Genomic DNA, 12,834 nt, shown 5'->3' with positions numbered 1-12,834 from the left:
CAGGAAAAGAAGGAAAAAGAGGGTAGAAAGGTGTAAAAGAAGGTGTATATGATCGTAATATGCAATAGGAAGAAGAATGTGAAAAAGAAGAAGAGCATAAGAATAAGAGGAAGATGAGAAGAAAACGAAAAATAAGAAAAAGAAAAGAGCCAGAGTAGAAAAAATAGAAAAGAGTCAGAGAAGAAAAAATACAAAGAAAAGAAGAGAGAAGAAGTAAAAATGTTGAATAGGTTTTCAATCTACAGAGGAGATAATCGAAAGGAGAAAGAGTGAAAGTACAAGGTGAACAAAATTACAACAAAAGATAGCCGAAGAGTGAGAAAATCGAAGTGCAGCGATGGACCAAAGAGAGTGAGAAAGAAAGTTCCAGGAAAGGCAGAAGTCGGGGGGATGATCGTATAGTGTGGGGGGAGTTGAAGCGCCCCCCTACCACAGCAAACGGTAAAGTCGCGATTCTCATGCTGGAACGCTCAGTCGCGAATTGCGCGTCCTACAGTGCACATCTCTTGCAGTGTTATCCGATTTTATCGCACAATTTACGGAAAAAGATCGCGAACCGCTACAGAAAGTTTCGCGAAAAAGTAATCGTGATCCGAATATACGGTAGACTCTGATTTCCATAGTGTTTTGTGATTGTTTATTGAGTTATTACAAGAATACAGGCATCCAGGTGAGTAATTTAAAAATTTGATTTTTATAACAGATAACAGAGTATTGTTATTATAAAATATTATAAGCAAGTTTTCATGAAACTGCTGTTGTATTAAGTTTGTTTTGATGATAGAAGTTAGGTAGTTTTATTGAAAACATCAAATTTTTGTTGTGTTATGTGATAAGTTATTGGGGTAATATGAAAGGTTCTCAGATAGGAGATAAAGAATTTCATCATTTATATTACAATTAGCGTGGATCAGGAAATTGGAAACAAATGTGTATAAAATTGCTGATCGAGTCAATTCGAATTTGATCTATTGATACAATGGTATTTCATTTATTATTGAAGATAATTTTCTGCTGTGATTCGTGTAAAGTTATTGGTGTAGTGCAAGAAGTAAGGTTTTAGGTAGAATAACTGTAAGTACTTCAGGTACTGCAGTGAGTTATGGTGAATCTTCTGTTTGGGTGATGTACTAGAATAAAGCAATTTGATAGCCAATATTTTAAAAACAATTTCAGATGTGCATTTGTGAATGAAATGAAAAAAAATTCATGAGAATTACCGAATTTCAAACTGATAGATATTATATTGATACAGAAAAATGTTAGATATAACACATAGATAACATTCAGAGGTAGTATGAGAATAGGAGTATAGTATCATTGATAGAAATTTCCGTTATATTGAATTTTTTCAACTGATGATACGATATCACTATTCCCACTATATGATTGAAGTTTTGTTGTTCTAATACTTATTATATTGAAGTTGGTGATATTGAAATTGATCAATTGATATGTTGGAAACAATAAGAAGATACTAAGACTATAATTATAGTGGGTGATAACGAGCTGTGTGAAGATCACGAAGTGTGAAGATAACAGTACAGAAACACACCACACAAAGCAGATTCTTGTCTGTGATAACAGTAGGAGAGTTACAGAAATACTGAAGAGATTAACTAAAATTAAGTAAAGGAATGAGATACAAGAATTAGCATCCGAGTTTATTCAACTTGAAATAAGTGCTAATAATGAAATATATTGATATTGGAATCAGTTACTTCAACATTGATGAATATTCTTCAAAGTGTTCATGCTTATTGAGGTTATTTTTCATAAGTTGACTTTTTTAATGAGTTCAACTAATAAAAAAATGTTATACTTCAAATTAAAAGGAATTTGAAAAGCAACTCAGATTGGAAATCTTATGGTATTTTCTAAAAATAGGTAATTCCTAGATGGATTTGTTCGGAAATGGAGAGTAAACTCACGTTACTAACTTAGATGACATACAATGATCATGGGTGAAAAACCAAACATCAAAGTCCTTCCTTCATATATAAAAAGAAATAGAGAAATAAAACAAGAGAATTATTAAATTCTACTTAGCATGTTCAGTTTCTGGGTATCGTATTCTATTGTAACAGGACTCTATACATTTCATGAGAAATTCCTTATATTACCAACTCTTCTAGAAGATAGAGCTAACAGAAAGAGCCTGCATATGAAAATGCAGAAGCCTGAAATATAAAAAGTAGCAAAAGTGAAAGAAAAGCCGGTAATGGAAGAATAAGAATCTAACCAACACTGTTGTTCCTCACAAATCAAAAGGTTTGGGCTGATGAATATTATGAAATAATCAGCTTACAATGACCATGATTTTATTTGAAACTCCAGTTTTGCAAGGGAAATCATTCAAGTACAATAAAAAATAACGCATTGATTGATTATTCGATTTCCATTAACAACTTATAATCGATCAGTTTTTTAGCAACTAAGCTACCAAAACTTTTACGATAGTATCGCTGTTATGATCATACTGTGATTTCCGCCAATATTGGAACAAGAAGTTTGGAACCACCTAAATCAACTCGAAAACTTTCAACCGGCGTTAACTAATTTAATAATCTATAGATAGCGACCAAGAAGATCAAACACACAGATCCGCATAATGAAGAATTGCTTCCGCAGAGCAGACCGAATCAAAATTGAATTTGGTCGGAAGTTCTTGGGTCCATTACTCGTTCCATGCTGAATAATTTACAGTTTGAATCAGAAATTTGAAACCGTAAGCTGAGTTTGTGAGAGGAGTTTCGTGTCGACCAATCAGAGGCGCTAATTTCCAGTTGAAGGCTCATGAAAAATACAAGCGACAAGAGAACGTTTTCTAGCACTCTAGCTAATCACTAATTAAAGTTAAGTTTAGTATTAGTTTCAGCTTCTGAATAAAGAAGTTTGACTGAAATCATGTCATATTTGAAAATTGAATATGAGAATCGATCAACTATACTCTAGTAACTTAATCACTTAGAGTTTATTCGATTTCATGCTACTCAAAAGAAAATGGAATCTATTGCCAAATCAATAAAAAACATTTTCATAAACGAAAGAAAATTCAGTTCCATACATAGTGAAATTCGAAATAGAAATTGAAAAAGCTTTCATTGATAATACTAATGATAATTGATATTGGCATTGCCAGCAAAACTAAGTTTGTGCTCTAGCAACTCTAGGTATTCTAGAGAAAGTAAGTAGTATTCTATTTTACATTCAAGATATCGGAGTCATATTTAGAATACTGAATTTGTCAAAGAGAATAAATTGCATATTTGATAAAGGTAATAACTTGAATTGTTATGAAATTTACTTACTATCCTATTTATATTACTTTCCTTTCCTAAATCATCACTTGCACCCCGACGCTGTGAGGCACAACAAGGCAGAGATAAAGAAGACTTTCCTGGGGCGTGTTTACACCGAACGCATAATTTACGTACTACGTGATTCAGTCTCAAGACTATGAAACAATATTATAGCTTAAACAAAATGGCTACTATTCAAAAATATGAACAAAACTGACCATACAAAAATACTAACAATTCGGTACAAATATAAATATAGATTTATGACGTTTGTGATTTCAATAGTTTCTTTTTGACAGGTAAATTTACGTACGAATGAATCACACACCTTGAATGAAAGCAGACCTTGAGAGCTGTATAAAAATGAAACTTCTATATTTTTTATTTATTCTCAACCAATTCTGAAAGTGATTGATAGGTGAGATGTTGTGAATAACAATATTACATGTGGTGATAGTAAATACTACAATGACATACTAGGGAGCAATACATTAATTCCTATATCATCACCATCACCCGCCTCTCCAATTTGCGTTTACTACAGTGATAGTGTACACATAATTGATGAACTCAATGAAATTTACCAATGACAACATCACTGAAGGAGTCGTACTTTCTAATACTGCCCCAATACGAAATCATCATTATTTAGAGTAGGCCTACAGCACAGGGATGAAGAGATAATACTAAAGGAAAATTTGCCCACATACTCAACTAACAATTATCCAGTCCTAGATGAATAGTCCGCAGTTATCCCTAATTCCCTACTAATAGCTGTTATCCAGGACATGCAGGCTTCCTGATATTCCTGTAGTAATCACACGTATCTGTAAATGCAGATAAGCCATAGAACAATGAGGCATGTGCTATATTACTATACTCATACATGGCCTATAGTAGGCTATATATTCACTTCTATATAGATGTACTCATGGTGCATACAATAGGTGTATAACTGAACTTTATGAAGTAGTATAATATACTTATATACTAGACTGATATATATGTGTATACTACACATAATATGGTATGGCACGTGCAATACCATACCACCCACACACTTAATTCCTAATGAACACCCCAGCGATAAACGCTTAATTCCCAGTTACAGATGGATTGCACACTGCAATTGGTAGGTAGAGGTACAGATGGAACCTTTGGGTACCGGTCAAGATAACCCAGGGTTAAACCTGGCGGTAGGCGATAATTGCCATCTAGCTGACCAGGGGCAAGGAAGGATTAAGAGGAGAAGGAGGGATAGGAGGGGGAGGAGGAGATGGAGAAAGAGGAGGAGAGATTGGAGAAAGATGAGGAGTTGGAGGAAGAGGAGGAGTGATTGGAGAAAGATGAGGAGTTGGGGAAGGACGAAGAGGAAGATTAGGAGAAGTAGGAAGGAAAGGAGGATTAGGAGGAGGAGGAAGGAGATCACGAGCATGGCAAGTAGTAGGACGAGGAGAATGAGGAGTAGGAGGAAGAGGAGAATAGAATAGAACGACAGCCTCTATTTTTGACCTAAGAGAAGGAGGACGAGGAGGACGAGAAGAAAGTGAAGGAGGATGAGAAGAAGAAGAAAGATGACTTCGAAAAGGAGTAGAAGGAAGAGAGGAGGAGTAGAATGAAGGGAGGAGAGGAGGAGGTGACGAAGTAGGATGGAAAGGGAAAGCGAGTTACCGGAAGATTATACACGCAATAATGTTCACTAATAGCCGTATTAGCAACATAATGGGGAGGAGGTTTGGGTGAGTAGTGACGTCATTGCTTGTACGTGCGCCTGTATTGTTTTCGGAAGCATGTTGGCCAGCCTGACTTCGATAATGATAATAATAATCGTCAGGGTCCGATAGATTTGTCCATGTAAGGAGGTAATCCAATCATACATGTGCTTGAATAACATGTGAGTGGGCTCCTAGTTATAGTTGGCTCGAGACTGCGGCAGAATCATTAGGTGGTGGTAGATTCAGATGGTCATTTGTGAATGACTGAAATGATAACCGAGAATTGATTTGTAGTGGATTAAGATAGCCATTTGTGAACCAAGAATTGATAAAAAACTTGATGGAATCAATCTCATGTCATCTAATTCACGTTTTTTTATTCATAAGCTCCCAGAAGTAGAAGACACTCGTTGATCCCTGATTTTTCATCTCAAATCTGAAAAATTGTACTTGGAATTTCATCTTATATCTCATAGACCTTTACAACTTTTCAGCTTCTACGCATTGATTGTTTGACTAATATATTTTTCAATACCTCATTTTTGAATGAGCTATTCACTAAAGTTCGGAATACAGTGCATAAAAAATAGTTCTGAGTTGAGCATTTTGTCTCTCCCCAAGTCAACGCTCCAGTAATATGTATAAATACTGTATGAAATAGGTTAACTACCAACAAATTAGCTTGAATTCAACTATCTTTCCTTCGCTATCTCATCTATTGACAATTATGTCTGTATCCAAAATAGCAGTTACGAGCTCGAGCCTCATCACTAGAATTATTATTTCAGCCCTTGATATAATAACTATAATAAAATAAAAGGCGCTTATAACAGAGACGCAAATTTGTAAATGACTCGAGGTAAATTTTATAAATTTACGACAATACCCGTTCATTTATTACATTCGGAGAGAATATAATTAGATTCAATTCAAACTAATGTAAATTATTTTATTCCCTCTTACTCCATTTAAACGAATAAATTTACTACACTGAACTTCACTTGAAACTGTCAGCAGTGGTTCAATACACAGTATGCATATTATTTGTTCATGCAAAAATAATATAAAAAACTAAAATAATTTAGAATAATCACTAAAAAGCCTCACTCGGGCTTACGGCTAGGGTTGTTCGATCCTATTTAAAATGTTTATATTTTTTGTTTCTTATTTTGTATAATGTTCGTCTGTGAAATGAATGAATTGAATTAAAAAATATAAATTCTACATATTTTATTCAATTTTCAATTATTGTACAAAACACTATAATTATGGCCATGGAGGAAAAGCTAGGCTGAGCCTGTACCATTTCTCTCCAAAATTTGAATAAAAATTTAATGTTGTCCAAAGTATATCTATCATGTCCAATAATAGATATGATTATTTTAAAAGCATTCAGCAAATTACATAAGGCAATCCATCAGTGGTGGAGGGGTCACTAAGCATCGCGTTGCCAGGGCAGCAGGCTCACTGTCTCACTTGTCTGCCACTTGTCTACGTTTCGCTTAATTAAATACCGAATAATTGATGTAGCCACAATGTGATGTGTGTGTTTGTATATGTGTGTGTGTGTGTGTCACACCATTTGTGGCCCTACATGTAACTAAACCCTTCCCTCCCCTTAACAAAGACCCCCGCACTAGGAACACTACTGACCCCCTCAATTTACCCCCTCCCACCATCACTAGCTGTAATGCGTTGCAGTTTATTGTCAGTCAAGTGACAGCCGTACAAGTCACATGACAGCTGCTGCATGTTTGTGTGACACTTGTAACTGACGACAAGTTCACCAGACATGTATTCTGAATTCAATTCGGAAAAATAGTTAGTTGTAAGCTATTCCCTAGCCCCGATGTAAAGACTACAATAAGTAATATAATGATATCCTCAATGAGAAGACTACTCATAACTTCTGAACCTTTACCAGACATGTATCCAGAATTCAATTCGGGAGAATAGTAGTTCTATTCGCTAGCCCCGATGTAGAACCTACATAGAGACTATACAGTAAATAGTATGATAGATAGATAAATGCCTTTTTATTTACACTTAACAATATAAAAAGTGATGTGGGCGAAATTGAGGCAATAATAGCCACCTCTTCCACTTAACCCATTAGTATGCTGATAGCCTCAATGAGAAGACTATAACTACTGATAAGTTTACCAGACTTTGTGTTCTGAATTCAATTGAGAAAAATATACTTTGTGAGCCTTGATGGAAAGACTACAAGAGTTGCATTTTCGCAATAGACATGTTCAAAGGACAATGAATTGGAGCTATAATGAGAAACTATACAATAAACCGATATAGTAAAAACTATAATGAGATTCACTTCTAACTTTCAGCATTACTAATAAATAACATGAGTGCTTTTCTTTAAACCAATGCTGACAGTTTAAAGTGCATCTAACTGTAGCGGACAAGGGACATCCTACATGAAAGTGCTGGACTATTCGAGTTGTTTAGGCTATCGAAATAAGTAAACTCTTGTAAATTGTAACAACCGAACTCTGTAAACTGTATTCGAGTCGTTGTAGAGAGCGACAGACATTCAAGGATGAATATAGCTGAGTTTACAAAACCTTATCACAGAAGAAACAAGAAGGTACATTGAAAAGTACTAATCTTTGTCGTAAAAATGTTTGAAAAGTACAAACTTTTGTGCAATATCATACATATTGAACCACTACCTCCGTAAACAAAGCAATAGTGCATTCTGGTGACGTCAGCACAGATAGGGCTCCTACCAATACCTACTATTACTTAGTAATAGTAGGTATTGCTCCTACACCAATAAAAATTTGTTGATTTCAGCTGATCTGTATATCAGCTAGTGTTTCTATTGGTGTAGGAGCCCTACCTGTCCTTACGTTACCATCAACCACCTGTCATGCACTATGGCTTTGTTTACGGAGGTAGTGATTGAACACTGTAAGAAAGCATTTTTAGACCTATGATTATTTATTTATTTGTCGACTTGACATGTATGAAAATGTAAAAGTGAAATAAGGAATTATGGAAGTTTATGCGAAAAACCCCAATCTGCATTGTGAAAAAAATAATAAAAGTCTGATTTTACATTTAAAGTAGAAAAAAAATTCAAATTTTAGATTTAATTGAGTTGACATTTATTCAGCATTAAATATTTTTTAGATCAAAAGAGATCGTTAGAACTGTTGAACTGTCAAGATTCGAAATAATCACAGTATACAAGGTACATGAGTCTATAAGAAAAAATGGAAAGAGGAAGGAATTGAATGAGAAGGGTGAGAAGGAAAGGTACAAAAGGGAGAACGAAAAAAAGATAAACAAATACAAAAATAGTGAGATAGATTACGCAGAAGAAGAAGGAAAAGAAGAAGAAGGAGAAGAAGAAGAAGAAGAAGATGATGATGATGATTAAGAAGAATAAAAAATGCACAATAGAAACCGTGATAATGAGAAGCGAAAGATCAAATTTTGGACCCCTCAAAGTGAGTTTAGTTGGCGTTCAGAAACAGAGTAGTTGCCCGTTTTGTGAGTTTAGTGAGCGCAAACCAAGGATTGAATATTCAAGAGGCAGCCAATGAATTCTTGCGGCAGTAAGAGGCAATATTACTTCCCAGAAGTGAATCCAATACCACATGATTGGCCTCTTAGGTTATTATTCGGTTATTTCGGTTATTATTGGGCAGACGGCGGTTGCTGCAGCCATCTAAAGAAGAACAAGCAGCATATACCGCAGGCCTAAGTTCTCAATAATTGCGTAACTTTCGTCCGATCGTGAATCACGAGCCTTCTAGAGCAGAAATTTCAAATTTAGAGCTCCGTGGCGCTATGAGTCACATTCCTTTTAAGGTGTAGATTTTAGATTTATTGATCTATGGTGCCCTGAATCACTATCATTGTGAATTTGAAGTTTGGAGCTTCTTATAGAAGTAGAAGTAGTGTCCCATTTCATAATATACTACTGTAGTAAAGAAAGGACTATGAGTCTGTTTATTCATTCCCAATCTTCTTGTGTTTGAGTCATTAACAAATGAATATGAATGAATTTGTTCCAAGAATAACAACTTTTCAGACTAGAAACCTCAACATTCCCGAGAAATATATTTTTATTTCGTAAATTCTACTATTTTGTTATTACACTAAACAATAATGGCAAGGTTCCCATAAGCGAAAAACTTGAACAAATACATGAACTACAAGCCTAATGTCATTGGCGTAGATTGCTGTTTGACATTGGGGGGAAGTACTGGGGGGTGTGTGGGTGCCACCCAACAAAGATTTTTTTGAAAAATAGCTCATGGAAATTGTGGTTTTTGAAGCGTATTTTTCTTCAAATCTGTTTTAAATCCTCTTTTTCGGTAAATTAGTGGGTAAATAAATAAAATTCTGAGTTAATAGTTTCAAGTTTTACTAAATACAAATAATTATTTACAATAGAAAAAGCATTAGTTGTATTGTTTGTTTTGATTACCAACCATAATTTAAATATTTAATAAATTTTTCCGGGGGACATGGCCTATAAAATAAAATATTGACTCGTCCCCCCCCCCAGGATTGACGCCAATTGCTACTGTAGTGAAAGTTAATGGAAAATCTATCTGCGAGCATGTAACTATTAAATGAAGTTAGGAACAAAAGATAATTTGATTGAGATAATGATAATTAACTAAGAGGTTATATGATGCAACGTGAATGACTTGAAATGTTCTAATGTTTTGTAGGAATGGGAAAGGACCTTCGCCCTAATTGAATAATGGAGTTGAATCACTTCAACCACAAATTTATTAATAATGAAGCTCTCATGAGTGATATACTTTGTGATCAAGATAAAACTGTTTCATCGTGAGTGATGAATTCGGCATTGAATTGTAAATGAAATGGCATACTATTTTCTATTATTCCGAGTGATAAATTCTGCAAGATAAATGTGTCCCTAGTCATTACCGAACTGGCACATCTTTTCAATCATTCTAATGTTAGCCCATGACATTGGTCACGCTATTTTATATTAATATCAACAAAAACAAAAATACGGGAGGAATAGTGATGAGGTCGTAAGGGACCAGTATTTTTCGTTTCTAATATTGATTATTTTCAATGATTAGATTTCGAAGATTGAGCTTCTATAATCTAATTTATTTCTCTGATCGAAGCCTATCCACTAGAGCTGGATGAATAGGGATTATTTGTTCAACGACCCTTTCCAATTGTTTGAGTGAAACTATTAATTCAATTCAACAGAGTCAAATCATCATTCTATGGTAAATGATTATTTCTAATAACTGAAGACATCTCATATGAATGACAGTAGTCAATTCTGAGATGAAACACATTCACATTCGAGATAGTAGACAAATTATTTAGAAATTTCAATTACTCTTATGTAGCCTTCTATAAGTAAAACTTTCTGAAATAAATAGTGCAAGCAGTTACAACAAATAAGTGTAACCTGCACTAAATGTTACAATGGAAAACCATCAAAACCAGCTCTAAATGAGCAACAATCAACAACAAAAATCTGCATAATCTATAAATATGTAAGCACAGCAGACTTAACAAATTGAAAACTCCACCGCTTCAGTCTGTTACCCACTCGAGCGTGACAACATAAATAATTCTGAATTCAAATTTCCAAATACACTAAATCCGCCGCGCGCTTCTGCCGTAAAACTCTGAACAAACATTTTCCGGACTCGGGGAAATTCACAATTTTCCGGATTGCGTTCATCAATTCTGCAGCATTTATTTCGCCAAGCACCGGTGCGTGGCCGGACATTAATTTTGCATTTCTCTTATTCATAAAATGGCGGCCGGTGACAGTGTCGCTATCTATCGTCACGCTCGATTACTACTTCATTTTTCGAAAACTCCGCCGGAAAATCTACTCTCCAACCACTCTACAAAGTCCTCTTTCAAATTGCAGATACGTGGAATCTACAAATTGTGTATGTGAGTTACGATACAGTGAAGATTCAATTCGAAATGTCAGAATTGTTTGAATGACGAATCATGGCGCCTTTATAAGGAATGCTGACAGTTCAAATCAAATCTCACCATATCTGAATTCAGCTGAATCTAAGCTGGAATTCTGCTGCAGCTGGGCGCGGAATTCAGCTGGGGTTGAATTGAATGTCGAGCTCAACTTTATCCATAAATAATAAAAGTAGAGGATATGTGTGAGGTTCCCAGGACGAGGATAATTAAATTATGGATGAGGAAAGATGAACAGGGTTCGAGAGAGTTGATACTTCATACGATTTTGTCGGTAGAATGTGGAAATGTAGAGAATCTGCTTTAGAGTGTGTACTAGATATAGATATGACTGTATTCGACTAGTACCGTGAATTTTTGTAGTTGAGACAAAATGTTTTTCAAATCCTATTCTTTATTTTGCCTTACATTTTACAATGTTATAAATTCATCATAAAACAAGAATAAAGTCTACAAAATATGATGCACAAAAGAACAACAATAGTGAGTATAATACAAGTAACAGGGATGCTACTTGTTACAATGAGTTTTGTTTTTGTAGGTAGTACCATAGATTAGAGACTATGTTTATTTAGTCTTTAGTGGTCTGAAAGAGTCCATTCATTCAATTACAATATGGCATGTATCCCACAGAATGTATGGGATGTATTAACAGCTATGAGAATTGTGATAAATTATATCAATCGAGGATGCTACAAGAAAGTTGAGGAAACCAGATGGATGCACCCGATAACAATAATACACTTTTTGTGTAGTTGAGAAGTTGATATTGTGGTAATTATTCATATTGAATGGAAAAAAGACTAAGCAATTGTCAAAAACCACAGATTTTTCTGAAAATCTGTGGATTTTGACAATTTCTTAGTCTTTTTCATTCAACAATAATACAGTGGATTACTGAATATTTTAATATATTACATTATATATTCGAATATCCCAGTTCCCCACACAGGAACGCAAATAAGAAATTAGAAAACAATTTTGTAATTGCTCTTTATTTGAATAAATAATTATTACCAAGGAACAAGGCTTATTTGAATAATTAAGAATAAAGAATTATTACCAGGGTACGAGAACGAGCAGAAACTCCAAATAGTTTCAACAGGATCGGCCATTGTGATTTCTAGAACGTCATCACAACAAGGAAATCATGGACTGTTCAAGTTTCACTATACTTTGAACATTAATTGGAGGCAGGGAACACACTCTTTTCAACGTCATTATATGATACTAATCATTATTACAACAGTTGAGAGGTAGTTTCCAGTTGATACACATCCATCAACCTCTGACGATCCCTTTGATGGTTTCGTTCGACAATCAATTAGATATTTAAAGTTATTGCAACCAACCTCCTGCTGTTCTGCACACAAACTTGGTATAGTGAAAATCACTTGACACTATCAGCGTTCCTAATATTATAACACCACCGCCTCCCAGGCAACCAATTCTGACAGTTTTAAGTGAATCTGACTATAGAGTCATCGATTAATTATGCAAACTTTCCTCAAACGACGCGAACCACTCAACTTCAACCTCTGTGGGATCCACTTTGAAATGTCAGCATTTCTCAAACCTGCTTCCCATTCTACTAAAGCTGACAGATGGCAGTGAACCTCACTATAGAATATTGTTATTCCAACTTGCATTGTAAATTGAGTGAACGCTCTGATTGCAACAATAATTAATCATTCATCTTCGTGCCCTTGTAACTTGAACTCGCTTCAAACGCCTAATTACGGCGCAATGAATATGCAACAATCCCTGCAAGTAACACTGAAGTACCCTTCAAGTGCACACCTACATCTTCGGCCTGCTCTTTGATCCAAATGATTGGA

General features: G+C 34.9%; 2 protein-coding genes across 2 annotated transcripts in view; one reads left to right on the top strand and one right to left on the bottom strand.

The window, feature by feature from the left end:
* Window positions 1–12,834, bottom strand: part of LOC111048708 (unconventional myosin-Ie) — a 438,987-nt gene that overhangs the window by 261,113 nt on the left and 165,040 nt on the right. The gene's annotated exons all lie outside the window — the stretch shown is intronic.
* LOC111046078 overlaps window positions 471–12,834 on the top strand; it is a 158,212-nt gene continuing 145,848 nt past the window's right edge. The window contains exon 1 of the mRNA XM_022331567.2: window positions 471–670. The gene's annotated coding sequence lies outside the window, so the exon portion shown is untranslated. The remainder of the gene's footprint in view (window positions 671–12,834) is intronic.

The sequence above is a fragment of the Nilaparvata lugens genome, chromosome 2, assembly GCF_014356525.2.
Source record: "Nilaparvata lugens isolate BPH chromosome 2, ASM1435652v1, whole genome shotgun sequence".
Classification (NCBI taxonomy): Eukaryota; Metazoa; Arthropoda; class Insecta; order Hemiptera; family Delphacidae; genus Nilaparvata; species Nilaparvata lugens.
The sequence above is the reverse complement of the archived record's forward strand: the minus strand, read 5'-3'. Positions and strand labels throughout refer to the sequence as shown.